We start from the raw sequence: 12,798 nt of genomic DNA on the forward strand, positions 1-12,798 counted from the left end.
CAGGGGCAGAGCCAACAGTGTGTCATTGGTAGGGGGCGGAGCCAAAAAAGCATGACGGGGTTGGAGCCAACAGTGTGTCATTGGCAGGGAGCGGAACCAACAGTGTGTAATTGGCAGGGGTCGGAGCCAACACTGTCTGATATGCAAGGGGGGAAGCCAACAGTGTGTGATGGGGCGGAGCCAACAGTGTGTCACTGGCAGGGGGCTGAGCCAACAGTATTTAAAAGGGGCGGAGCCAACAGCGTGTGATTTTACAAGGGGGCGGAGCCAACAGTTTGTGACGGGGGCGGAGCCACCACTGCGTGACAGGGGTGGGGCCAAGTCTGTGTGTTTGACAGGGGCGGAGCAAACTCTGTGCGTGTGACAGGGCAGAGCTAACAGTCTTTGACGGGGGGCGGAGCAAACAGTGTGTGAATGGGGTGGAGCCAACAGTATTTTAGGGGGCGGAGCCAACAGTGTGTGACGGGGGCGGAGCCAACAGTGTGTAAAAGGGGCGGAGCCAACAGTTCGTGATTGGCATTGGGTGGAGCCAACAGTGTTTAACAGCGGCGGAGCCAACAGTGTGTGATTGGCAGGGGCGGAGCCAACAGCGTCTGATATGCAAGGGGGGAAGCCAACAGTGTGTGATGAGGGGGAGCCAACAGTGTGTGACGGGGCGAAGCCAACCGTGTGTGATTGGCAGGGGTGGGAGCAAACAGTGTGTAATTGGCAGGGGCAGGAGCCAACGGTATGTGACGTGGGTGGAGCCAACAGTGTGTGATGGGGCGGAGCCAACAGTGTGTGGCAGGGGGCGGAGCAAACAGTGTGTGATGGGGTGGAGCCAACAGTGTGTGACAGTGGCGGAGCCAACAGTGTGTGACTAGCAGGGAGTGGAGCCAACAGTATGTGACAGGGGGGGAGCCAACAGCGTGTGATTTTACAGGGGGCGGAGCCAACAGTGTGTGACGGGGGCGGAGCCACCAGTGCGTGACAGGGGTGGAGCCAACTCTGTGTGTATGACAGGGGCTGAGCCAACTCTGTGCGTGTGACAGGGCGGAGCCAACAATCTTTGACGGGGGGCGGAGTAAACAGTGTGTGACAGCGGCGGAGCCAACAGTATGTGAGGGGGCGGAGCCAACAGTGTGTGACGGGGGTGGAGCCAACAGTGTTTGAAAGGGGCGGAGCCAACAGTTCGTGATTGGCATTGGGTGGAGCCAACAGTGTCTGATATGCAAGGGGGGAAGCCAACAGTGTGTGATGGGGCGGAGCCAACAGTGTGTGAAAGGCGCAGTGCAAACAGTATGTAACTGGGGCGGAGCCAACAGTGTGTGACAGGGGCAGAGCCAACAGTGTGTAGTTGGTAGGGAACGGAGCCAACAGTGTGTGATGGGGCGGAGCCAACAGTGTGTCATTGGCAGGGGGTGGAGCCCACAGTGTGTAATATGCAGGGGGCGGAGCCAAAAGTGTGTGACAGGGGCGGAGCCAACAGTGTGTGATTTTACAGGGGGCGGAGCCAACAGTGTTGGACCGCGGCGGAGCCAACAGTGTGTGATTGGCAGGGGTTGGAGCCAACAGTGTGTAATTGGCAGGGGCCGGACCCCACAGTATTTGACGGGGGTGGAGCCAACAGTGTTTGACAGGGGTGGAGCCAACAGTGTGTGGCAGGGGGCGGAGCCAACACTGTCTGATGGGGCGGAGCCAACAGTGTGTGATTAGCAGGGGGCGGAGCCAACAGTATGTGAAAGGGGCGGAGCCAACAGCATGTGATTTTACAGGGGGCGGAGCCAACAGTGTGTGACGGGGGCGGAGCCACCACTGCGTGACAGGGGTGGAGCCAACTCTGTGTGTATGACAGGGGCGGAGCTAACTCTGTGTCTGTGATAGGGCGGAGCTATCAGTCTTTGACGGGGGGCGGAGCAAACAGTGTGTGACTGGGGCGGAGCCAACATTATGTGAGGGGGCAGAGCCAACAGTGTGTGACGGGGGTGGAGCCAACAGTGTGTGAAAGGGGCGGAGCCAATAGTTTGTGATTGGCATTGGGTGGAGCCAACAGTGTATAACAGCGGCGGACCCAACAGTGTGTGATTGGCAGGGGGCGGAGCCAACAGTGTCTAATATGCAAGGGGGGAAGCCAACAGTGTGTGATGGGGCAGAGCCAACAGTGTGTGAAAGGGGCAGAGCAAACAGGATGTAACTAGGGCGGAGCCAACAGTGTGTGACAGGGGCAGAGCCAACAGTGTGTAGTTGGTAGGGGGCGGAGCCAAAAGTGTGTGACACGGGCGGAGCCAAATTTGTGTGATTGGCAGGGGCCGGAGCCAACAGTGTGTAATTGGCAGGGGCCTGAGAAAACAGTATGTGAAAAGGGTGGAGCCAACAGTGTTTGACAGGGGTGGAGCCAACAGTGTGTGGCAGGGGGCGGAGCCAGTGGTGTGTGATGGGGCGGAGCCAACAGTGTGTGACAGGGGCGGAGCCAACAGTGTGTGATTTTACAGGGGGCTGAGTCAACAGTGTTTGACGGGGGCGGAGCCAACAATATGTGATTGGCAGGGAGCGGAGCCAGCAGTGTGTGACAGGTGCGGAGCCAACAGTGTGTGACAGGGGCGGAGCCACCACTGTGTGACACGGGCAGAGCCAACTCTGTGTGATAGGGGCAGAGCTAACAGTGTTTGACGGGGGGCGGTGCCAACAGTGTTTGAGGGGGGCGGAGCCAACAGTGTGTGACGGGGATGGAGCCAACAGTGTGTGACAGGGGCGGAGCCAACAGTTTGTGATTGGCATTGGGCAGTGCCAACAGTGTTTGACGGGGGCGTAGCCAACAGTGTATGATTGGTAGGGGGCGGAGCCAACAGTGTCTGATTTGCAAGGGGGGGAAGCCAACAGTGTGTGGTAGGGCGTAGCCAACTGTGTGTGACCGGAGCAGAGCAAACAGTATATAACTGGGGCGGAGTCTACAGTGTGTGACAGGGGCAGAGCCAGCAGTGTGTAGTTGGTAGGGGGCGGAGCCAAAGAAGCATGACGGGGGTGGAGTCAACAGTGTGTGATGGGGCGGAGCCAACAGTGTGTCATTGGCAGGGGGCGGAGCCAACAGTGTGTGCCGAGGGCAGACCCAACAGTGTTTCAAGGGGGCAGAGGAAGCGGGCAGAGCCAACAGTGTGTGAGGGGAGTGGTGCCAATAGTTTGTGACAGAGGCGGAGCCAACAGTGTGTGATTGGCATTGGGCAGAGCCAACAGTGTTTAACTGGGGTGGAGCCAACAGTGTGTGATTGGCAGGGGGCGGAGCCAACAGTGTCTAATATGCAAGGGGGGAAGCCAACAGTGTGTGATTGGCAGGGGGCGGAGCCAACAGTGTCTTATATGCAAGGGGGGGAAGCCAACAGTGTGTGATGGGGCGGAGCAAACAGTGTGTGAAAGGGGCAGAGCCAAAAGAATGCAACTGGGGCGGAGCTAACAGTGTGTGACAGGGGCGGAGCAAGCAGTGTGTGATTGGTAGAGGGCAGAGCCAACAGTGTGTGACAGGGGCGGAGCCAACAGTGTGTCATTGGCAGGGGGTGGAGCCAACAGTGTGTGATGGGCTGCGGTCGGAGCTAACAGTGTGTGACAGGGTCAGAACCAAGAGTGTGTGACTTGGGCGGAGCCAACGGTGTGTGATGGGCAGGGGGCGGAGCCAACACTGTGTGATTGGCAGGGGGTGGAACCAGTGCGCCTGCCTCAGGTGGAGGAGTTTAAATATCTTGGGGTCTTGTTCACTAGTGATGGAAGATCGGAGGCAGGGGGCGGAGCCAACAGTGCTTGACAGGGGCGGAGCTAAAAGTGTGTGACAAAGGCGGAGCCAACAGTGTGGGACGTGGGCGGAGCCAACAGTGTGCTACAGGGGCGGAGCCAACAGCTTGTGACAAGAGCAGAGGCAGCAGTGTGTGACAGGGGGAAGCCAACAGTGTGTGATGGGGCAGAGCCAACAGTGCGTGACAGGGGCCAAGCCAAGAGTGTGTGATTGGTAGGGGGCGGAGCCAACTGAATGTGAAGGGGGCGGAGCCAACAGTGTGGGACTGGGCGGAGCCAACAGTGTGTGACAGCGGCAGAGCCAACAGTGTTTGACAGGGGCAGAGCCAACAGTGCGTGATATGCAGGGGGCGGAGCCAACAGTGTGATTGGCAGGGGGTGGAACCAGTGCGCCTGCCTCAGGTGGAGGAGTTTAAATATCTTGGGGTCTTGTTCACGAGTGATGGAAGATCGGAGCGTGAGATCGACAGGCGGATTGGAGCTGCGTCCGCTATTATGCGGTCGCTGTACCGGTCCGTTGTGGTGAAAAGAGAGCTGAGCCAGAAAGCAAAGCTCTCGATTTACCGGTTGATCTTCGTTCCAGTACTCACCTATGGTCATGAGCTTTGGGTCGTGACCGAAAGAACGAGATCCCGACTACAAGCGGCTGAAATGAGTTTTCTCCGGAGGGTGGCTGGACGCTCCCTTAGAGATAGGGTGAGAAGCTCGGTCACCCGGAGAGAGCTCGGAGTAGCGCCTCCTGGACGCCTCCCTGGTGAGGTGTTCCGGGCATGTCCCACTGGGCGGAGGCCCCGGGGAAGACCCAGGACACGCTGGAGAGACTATGTTTCTCGGCTGGCCTGGGAACGCCTCGGGGTCCCCCCAGAGGAGCTGGAGGAAGTGGCCGGGGAGAGGGAAGTCTGGGCATCTTTGCTTAGACTGCTGCCCCCGCGACCCGGTCCCGGATGAAGCGGAGGAAGATGGATGGATGATGGATGGATCGATGGAACCAACTCTGTGTGACATGGGGAGATCCAACAGTGTGTGATTTTACAGGGGGCGGAGCCAACAGTGTTTGATGGGGTGGAAGCAAGAGTGTGAAACTGGGGCGGAGCCAACAGTGTGTGACAGGGGCGGAGCAAACAGTGTGTGATTGGTAGGGGGCAATGCATTGTGGCCTACTGTAATAGGCCAATTTTGAGAGCATTGATGCATGCTGTTTTTTCACTTAGATTTCTGGGAAACTTCTAGGCCATTGAACATTGCAATTGTAGATCCAGACAGCTCTACAAAACGGCAAATGCATTACATAGTGCACTAAGAAGTGAGTAGTGAAGGATTTTCAACACAATCTATTAGTAAGTTTTTTTCAGTGAAAATCTACAGATTATGATGTGATTATTGGGTTATTCACACTGTAGTAAGGTATATTTCACTGGAGTCATGGCATTTTTGTTTCTTGGAAAGACCCTCAGTAACAAATGCAATAATAAATCTGTGAGATTTTTAACTTTAGTTTTGTTTATTTTTTATGGATTCATGTTCTGCTTCAGTCTCACCTAGTTTCATTTGATAGCTATCCTCATCTGTCTCCAGTCATCCTCAGACGACTTAAGTCAGTTCATTTTTGTTAGGTCATCTACTGTTTTTCTCCTGTTTTATTTCTTTATTATTCCATATTTGTTTATTTTTAAGATTATTATGATTTTAGGTTACCACCACAAGGCCCCCTCTTAAATATTTTTGGTCCCACACCACCTCTATATTCCAATTCCTATTTGTTTTCTACCCTTATTTGGCTCAAATCTGTATTAAAAAACATCTGCACATATATGTGGTCAACTCAAAAATCTACAGGAAAATAAATATATAAAATACTGAAAGAAAAAAAGTAGAAAGTATTCTGTTATCAACATATCCATGATCTACCAATGTATGGGCCATCAACGTTTCTTTAGTAAATTGACGCTCTGAGTGTTCTCTTGAAATATATTAATCATCTGTGTGAGAGGCAGAGGGAGTCTCATCAAATTACCATCAGGAAAAGCAGAATCAGGTTAACGCTGGTCATATGGAGGGCCAGATGGACAGTTTATCACTCTCTCAAAACGCTCACAGAACTCTGAGGGGAATCGAGCAGTTCTGATCAGTGTGATAAAGAGCTGAGACTTTTTGCTCTATGTTCTGACTTACTGAGGTAATGAGTAGGTAAGAAGTGCAGGGAGATGGAAAACAGGCGAGGTGGTAGAGGACGAAGAACAGTCGGCCTGGTCTAGATGTTTACCAAAAAAATACTAATTATGTTCTTTAAAAGGTCGTTTTTTTTCATCAATTTACTTCAGTGACCTGAAATTAAGTGGGGTTGATTCATTTACCCACCTGGAGCAGGAGGCTGTCGTTTGAGGAAATCAACGAGGTCTCTTTAAAAACTGTGGTATGAAGTATATCCTACTGACTAAGATTAGATCAACATTTGGATTTTTTTTCTCTGTAAATGATATTTATGTTAGGTAATGTCTGCTCATTCTGTGCAATACTTTAGTGCTTTTGATGTTGTCCATTATTAAAATATTTAATAAAAGTATCCAAATTTGTCAGACCTTAGAAGTTAAAAGCAGTTTAAGTATTTTTCATAGGGAATTTGGGAAAGTTTAAAGTCTTTCTTCACTCTCATTGAAACAGATGGGTGATAAAAATATTCTATTTTTTGGGTTAGTTAGTTGTTGTCACAACTACTACTGTGTTGCAGAATAAACCTCCAAGCTCCACTGATTTGTTAGGAGATGAGGACGAGATGAAGACTCAAGATTGGATTTTTTTAAAGAAACTATTTTTTATCTTCATACCTTATCTCTAGCAGAGAAAGGAGGTCCTCTTATCTTAAACCCGGGTAGGTTTGGTTGTATAACATTTCCTTTTAGCTCCCCTCTCCTCAGATCAGGATCCAGATCAAAACAGGCCCTTATTTGAAACAGGTTACTTTGGAGCTACCTTTTAAATGACAGTTGTCCACATTTAATTGTGTTTAAAGTTTTTTTGCTTAACCTTGTTGGATACAAGTAATCTGTCTAATCAACACATTCTCATTCCCAAGTCGTCACATGTTTATTTAAGGACCCCTTTGCGTCAAAAATGGATGTTTTTGGTGTCCCTAACTTGTCATTTTTTGACGCTTTGGCTCTTCCTATTAAATCACAGGTCCCCACTTGCAGCAAACTGGAACCAGTCCAGTACCGGGATGTGAAGCGCACTGGTCCCCTAACCCAGTAAACCTAATCTGATACAGGTTTGCATCTGGTACCACATCTGGGCCCGTTTAACAACGGATACCGCGTCTAGTACTGGGTCAGGTCCAGTACCGCATCTGGTACAACATGTGCTTGGCCTGCAAGATCGGCTCGGGGGCTTGCGACTTGATGACGTGTAAGATTGCGATTGGTCCGGACCACTAGACCACCATCACGTGACATAGGATACGACACGCATGCGCCATTTTGATGCATGTAGTTTTACCGAGTAAAGAACTGAGGAGATCCGAACAAGTACTCAAAGAATCACAAAAAGGGACACAATATTTGTAATCAACCACAAAAACCTTGACAACAAAGATAATCCGATCGAGGAGAATCATTACAGGATAGCAATTTTAATAGAGAGAAATCAGGCTGGGAAGCATGAAGTTTGTGCTAAAGTGGGTGCTAGCGAGTAGCATGCTAGTTTGTCGTTGGTCGCACATTTAAAAAAAGAAAGTGACCTTTTTTCAAAATACATCCTGTCAGTGTTGAACTTCTTTTTGGTCGCACGGACCGGAGGAAGTCCAGCTAGTATATGTAGCGTTCACTTTCTGCTCAGGTACATAAACACTGAGGAGAGCAGCCATTAGTAAAGGAGCTGTCAATGCAAAATGATCAATACCGTAAATGGTGACACCTTGAGGGGGACGACCCTGTATGATGTCACATCTGCTGTAAATCAAAGTATCATCCACATCCATCACCATGTTTTTTTGAATGACTTATTTCGAGAGTTGATTTGTGTTTATTCCCATAATTATGACTTAGTGTAAACATTGTAATACCAAATGAAGATTTTTCTACCTTTCTAGAAATTCAATAAAGTTTTGCGCACACATGTAATGGAAATGCAGCTATTAAGGGATATTTTTTTTAGCATCAGATGGGTGGAAACTTAAGTGTGTGAGAATTTGTTTCCTTTTCCTATAAAGGCCAATCCAAGTTCTTCCCTTCTCCTTTCCCCTCCATTTGAAGGGGCATTTTCAGTGCAAGTGTGTCTGGAGTATTATTTTTTAAGTCTTACCCTTCAAGCGGAGGGATACAAAGTCCTCCGTCGTGAGGCTAAACCGCGTTGCGCTGAGAAGCGCTTTTCTTCACGTGGGTGTGCTCTGAAACTCAGAAGTTTACATTTAAATGTAAGTAATGACTTTTTGTTGTAGCATGACCTTTTTAAAGTTATAAAACAGCTGTTGTTATGTATATTTGAGCGCTGGAACCTCTACGATATCACTAGTGGACTGTCAATTGTTGGTGACGTCATCAAGTGATATCCAAATATGAGACACAATAACTCTCCGTTTGGAGGGCTAAATGAAGGGAAAGGGAGAAGGGAAGAATTCAGATTAGGCTTAAAACTGATTTGAAGAGTCTGGACTTGGTTTTCTTGTATTACTTTTGGGATTTATGTTTTTCTTTTTCTAAAGCAACGACTAAAACAAAAAAAAAGATTATTTTATAGGTCTTCAGGATAAAGGATGCAGGAGAGCACTCTTTCATGTTACTTTGGAGGAATGATGTTAAGACAAAAGACAACAGATTAGTGAGAGTGCTTGAAAACACTAGAAAATGGTAGCATCCATTACAGAGGGCTCTACATGGTGTATTGCTTTCTATATCAAAATGTTATGATGCTCAGGCGGCTGATGGCAGCACTCTACTTTCAGCTTATTGTTGTGCTTTTATTGTTTGTTTTTAAAAAGGAGACTGACAGGAAAATTATTCTGACATGAGTCAGCAGGTGATCCTGCGGGGTTCGTCTTTCGTTTTGTGCAAGTGTGACAAATTTCTGCTGCATTATTGAAAAGGATGTCTCCTCTGTCTTTCTGTCTCCTCAAGCGTGCGTTAGAATGGAGATTGATGGGATACTTGAAGATTACTATTGTCTTTTTTCTCCGTTAAAGAATACATCCATCCATCCATCTGTCCATCCATCCAAATCTTTTTATTTCTCAACTAAGACATAAAAGTACACTCCTCTTAATGACTTGAATCATCAGTTTTCAAATGTAAACAGGATTCCAAGCAGCACCTGCTTTCCTGCTTTGCAGCAAACTGTATTATTTTCTATTATTTATTATTTTCTTCAAGATACAGAGAGATTGATTTCCCATCAGACACTGTTTCATAAAGTGTTAGTTGTTTTGGTTGGTTTCTATAACTGACTGGTGAAATTGCTTCTGTCATCTACAAATAACTAAGTAGAAGTATAAAGAGAACAATTGTTTTCATGACATTTGGGTCTTTCTGAATAAATGTCATAAGAACAATTCATTCCATAAGATGATTTTTTTAATGAGTTCTTATAACTCCACTTCTTCATAAAGCAATCGAACAACTCAAGATTAGCAGTTTTGTCTGGTGTAACCAGCTTGATCAGACATAAAACTGTTTTCTTTTTTAATGCGATTGAAGTATATGGGAAAAGATGTTTGTGTTGTTTACATTTTAGAGGGTGTGGGAATGATTTCTTTTCATAACTATTTTTTCTACATTTCCATAAATGTTGTTTATATGGTTTCCCAGCCAGCAAGGCCAAGTGGCCCCCATATGGTCTAAAAGTGACAGAAAATGTGGGCCCCAAATGGGTTTGTCTACAGTTTTTGTGGTGGCCCCACCTGTGTTGGGGATGCATCAGAATTGGAGCAGAGCAAAGAGACTTTTATGAAACCTGAGCTTTTTCAAACCTCAGGTTTTCGTCTCCTCCTGATTCATCACGAAATACTCAGAAACACAGTTTTAATCTTAAACTATTTTATATATGTCCTCCATCATGAGAGAAATTCTACAAGAGCATGTTTTCATTGGAGTGGGTCTTTAACTGACTGTGATGAGATCAGAGCATGGGAAACTGAAGATCACATATAAATCTGTAAATCTGTAAACCTCTCTATTTTACAGGTTATTATGCATCTCTCAGAAATACATCATCTTCATCTCACTTATATGGATTATTCCTGATAGAATTTCCATTTGCATGTATGAACTGCTGAGTGATCCCCTTAGGAAATGACTCAATAGAGATGTTCCTTTGGAAGATAGTCATAGAAAAATATTGTGACGTCTTGTCTGATCAATCTTTCTCTAAGACGGAAATAACAGTTTATGAATAACATGTAAAAAAGGAGAAAAATGACTATGTTTGCAGATTAAACTGCATGCAATAATTCAGCCTGTGACACCAGAGATCACGTGTTTATGTTCTTTGATTTATTGTAATTTTTTCTATTGTTAACACAATCAACGTAATTCCAGCAGGAATTATGTTGATTGTGTTAACGTTTGAAAAGTTACAGTACGTTAAAGATTTTGCGTTTAGACGTCACCTGCGACATCTCAGGTGTTAAAGGTTAAAAGGAAGCCTTTTTTCTGTAGCGTGTTGATCTAATGTGTCATACATCTATTTTGTCAACTTAATTCTCTGCGTCATTAAATTTTTATTCTTTATTTAACCAAAAAAGTCAACTGATGGCCAATTTTCATTACCGTAATGAGGAGGACTTTGGGTAAGAGTAAGAAAAAAAACAACAGCAATAAAGCAAAATATAGGAAATAACTTTCAAACCAACAACAAATACAAAAAAAACAAGATGGAAATGTAGACCAGCTGGTACTTCCTTTTTGGAATGCCAGGGAAAAAGGGTAACTCTGTCCCGATTTGGACTGAAACCAGACTAAGGTCCAGCCTCATTTTCCCTGAGGACAGATGGATTGGGCTCCAGCAGGCCGCATGGCTCATGATAAGGAAGAAGCTGCAACAACACAACGATGGATGGAAAATCATTTCCAAGTGGTGATAAATGCAATCTTCAAGGCAGACACCTCACTGATTAAAACAATTTGAAGATGGAGATTTTCCAGCTCCAGCTCTTTTGAAACTCTGGGAGGTAAATGGAACTGTCACCTCTGAATCACAGTGCTGAAATGAGGAGCTGGATGCTGCATATGTGTGTTTAGAATCCATAGACCAGAAACTAGCTTTACTGAATATTTTCTATTAGCATCTCTTACCATCTTTTTAAGCAAATGAAAGCATCAGCTAAATGCACATAATTTGAAAGTATGTTTGTGTTTTTCTTAGATCATTTGTAATAGTTTTACATCTCAATGTCAGTTTATGAGCAGTTTTTTAAGGTTTTCCATTTTAGTCCAAGTATTTATCTTATCCAGAGAACCTTCCAGATCTGATGGATATGTAACACTGTGTTAAACTATACCACTACGGATGAACATGGCCTTTTAAAAGCAAGATGATAAATTGTGTTTTGATTCTCTGCTGACAAATTTACTGACTTAACTTTATTATTTATGAAAACTATACAGTAGTTCTGTGAAATTTTGCATTTGATTGTTAATTTAGTTTTTTGTTTTGGAATCTTTTGACCTTAAAGTAATTCCTGTATAAGTAGATTTTCTCCTGAAAGCATTAAAAGTCCAACTCCAGCCATACATTTTTTTCTATTGTAAAATTGCCAACTGTTTTGGCTAACTTGATCTTTTTTCTTTCCTTTTTTTTCATTTTTTTGGCTAACTTGGCATTCAGCTAATATTTTAGCTGAATATCAGCTTCAGCGTTTTCAGCTATTAACTTGTGTTTTTAGCTATGAGCTTCAGTGTTTTTAGCTATCAGCACTAGCATCTTCAGCGACCAAATTCAGCTTACAGCATTCACACTAGCATTATAGTAGGAAATGCTGTATATCTAGTTCATAATTATGTTAAAAGTCACGTTTTTAAACTTTTAAAAATGTAGTTTTAGAGTGTTCCATAAATGTTTTTCCTGTTCAGCCCTCGGCCTAAGGTGTGTTTTGGATTGTGGACCCTTGTGTGATTGAGTTTGACGCCCCTGCTCTATACAGACACCATCAAGTGGACAGCCGGAAGTTTCACCAGCAGGTTTGTATGTATTTACATGTGACAAGCAGAAAAAGTGATTGAAATTCATGTTGGCTCCACATCAGACGTGCAGCGAAGGCGTGTGTTATTGCATTGCTCGCTTGTCTTTTAATTGTGTCCAAATCTGGATTTTTTTGTTTTTTGTTTGTTTGTTTTTTTTGGTAGGCCACGTGTATTGAAAATGAAAATGAAAGTTAAAATCTCATTAGCTGTCACAAATATGTTGTCGGCATTTGATCCATCCATTGGAGGAGCGCCGAGCTGCCAAACCATCACTAGGTGGTTTCTTCACTTCCTCGTCGCAGTTGGCATTCGGCTCAAAACGGCTGGACATTATCGATAGTTGTAGACATTTGACTTTTGTAGAAGTGGTGAAGATTTATGCTAGCAAGACACACAGCTATCATTATCAGACAAGGGGGGGATTAGGGGTCCAGGAGAAAAATGTCTTTGTAAGACATTTAGGTTGTCTAATTTTGATTAAAACTTCACAGTCGTAATTAAAACCAAAATGGGAATGTTTAAAGACAAAAAAAAAAAAAAAAAAAAAAATCATGGGACTCTTTAATGCAGCGGTAGTTTTCAAGGTAAGCAGGAAAAAGAAACCCCTAACCAAGGTGACTTTGACGGTAATAAAAATGTTAATACTTGAATTGCTGAAACACACAACTTCTTCCTTATATTTCTGCAGTTTTTGTTCTGTGAGTTTGGCTTGGTTTGTTGTTTTCTGTGCAGTATTTTTGTTTTTAACTTGATAAACTAAATTCAATTCAACAACTAACAGATCATCAAGGTCTGTATGCAAATGCACGCTGTGTGTGTCCCGCTGTGCATCCTGACCAGGATAATATATTCAAGTCCATGTCAACAGGAT

The sequence above is a fragment of the Oryzias melastigma genome, linkage group LG9 (genome assembly GCF_002922805.2).
Source record: "Oryzias melastigma strain HK-1 linkage group LG9, ASM292280v2, whole genome shotgun sequence".
NCBI lineage: Eukaryota > Metazoa > Chordata > Actinopteri > Beloniformes > Adrianichthyidae > Oryzias > Oryzias melastigma.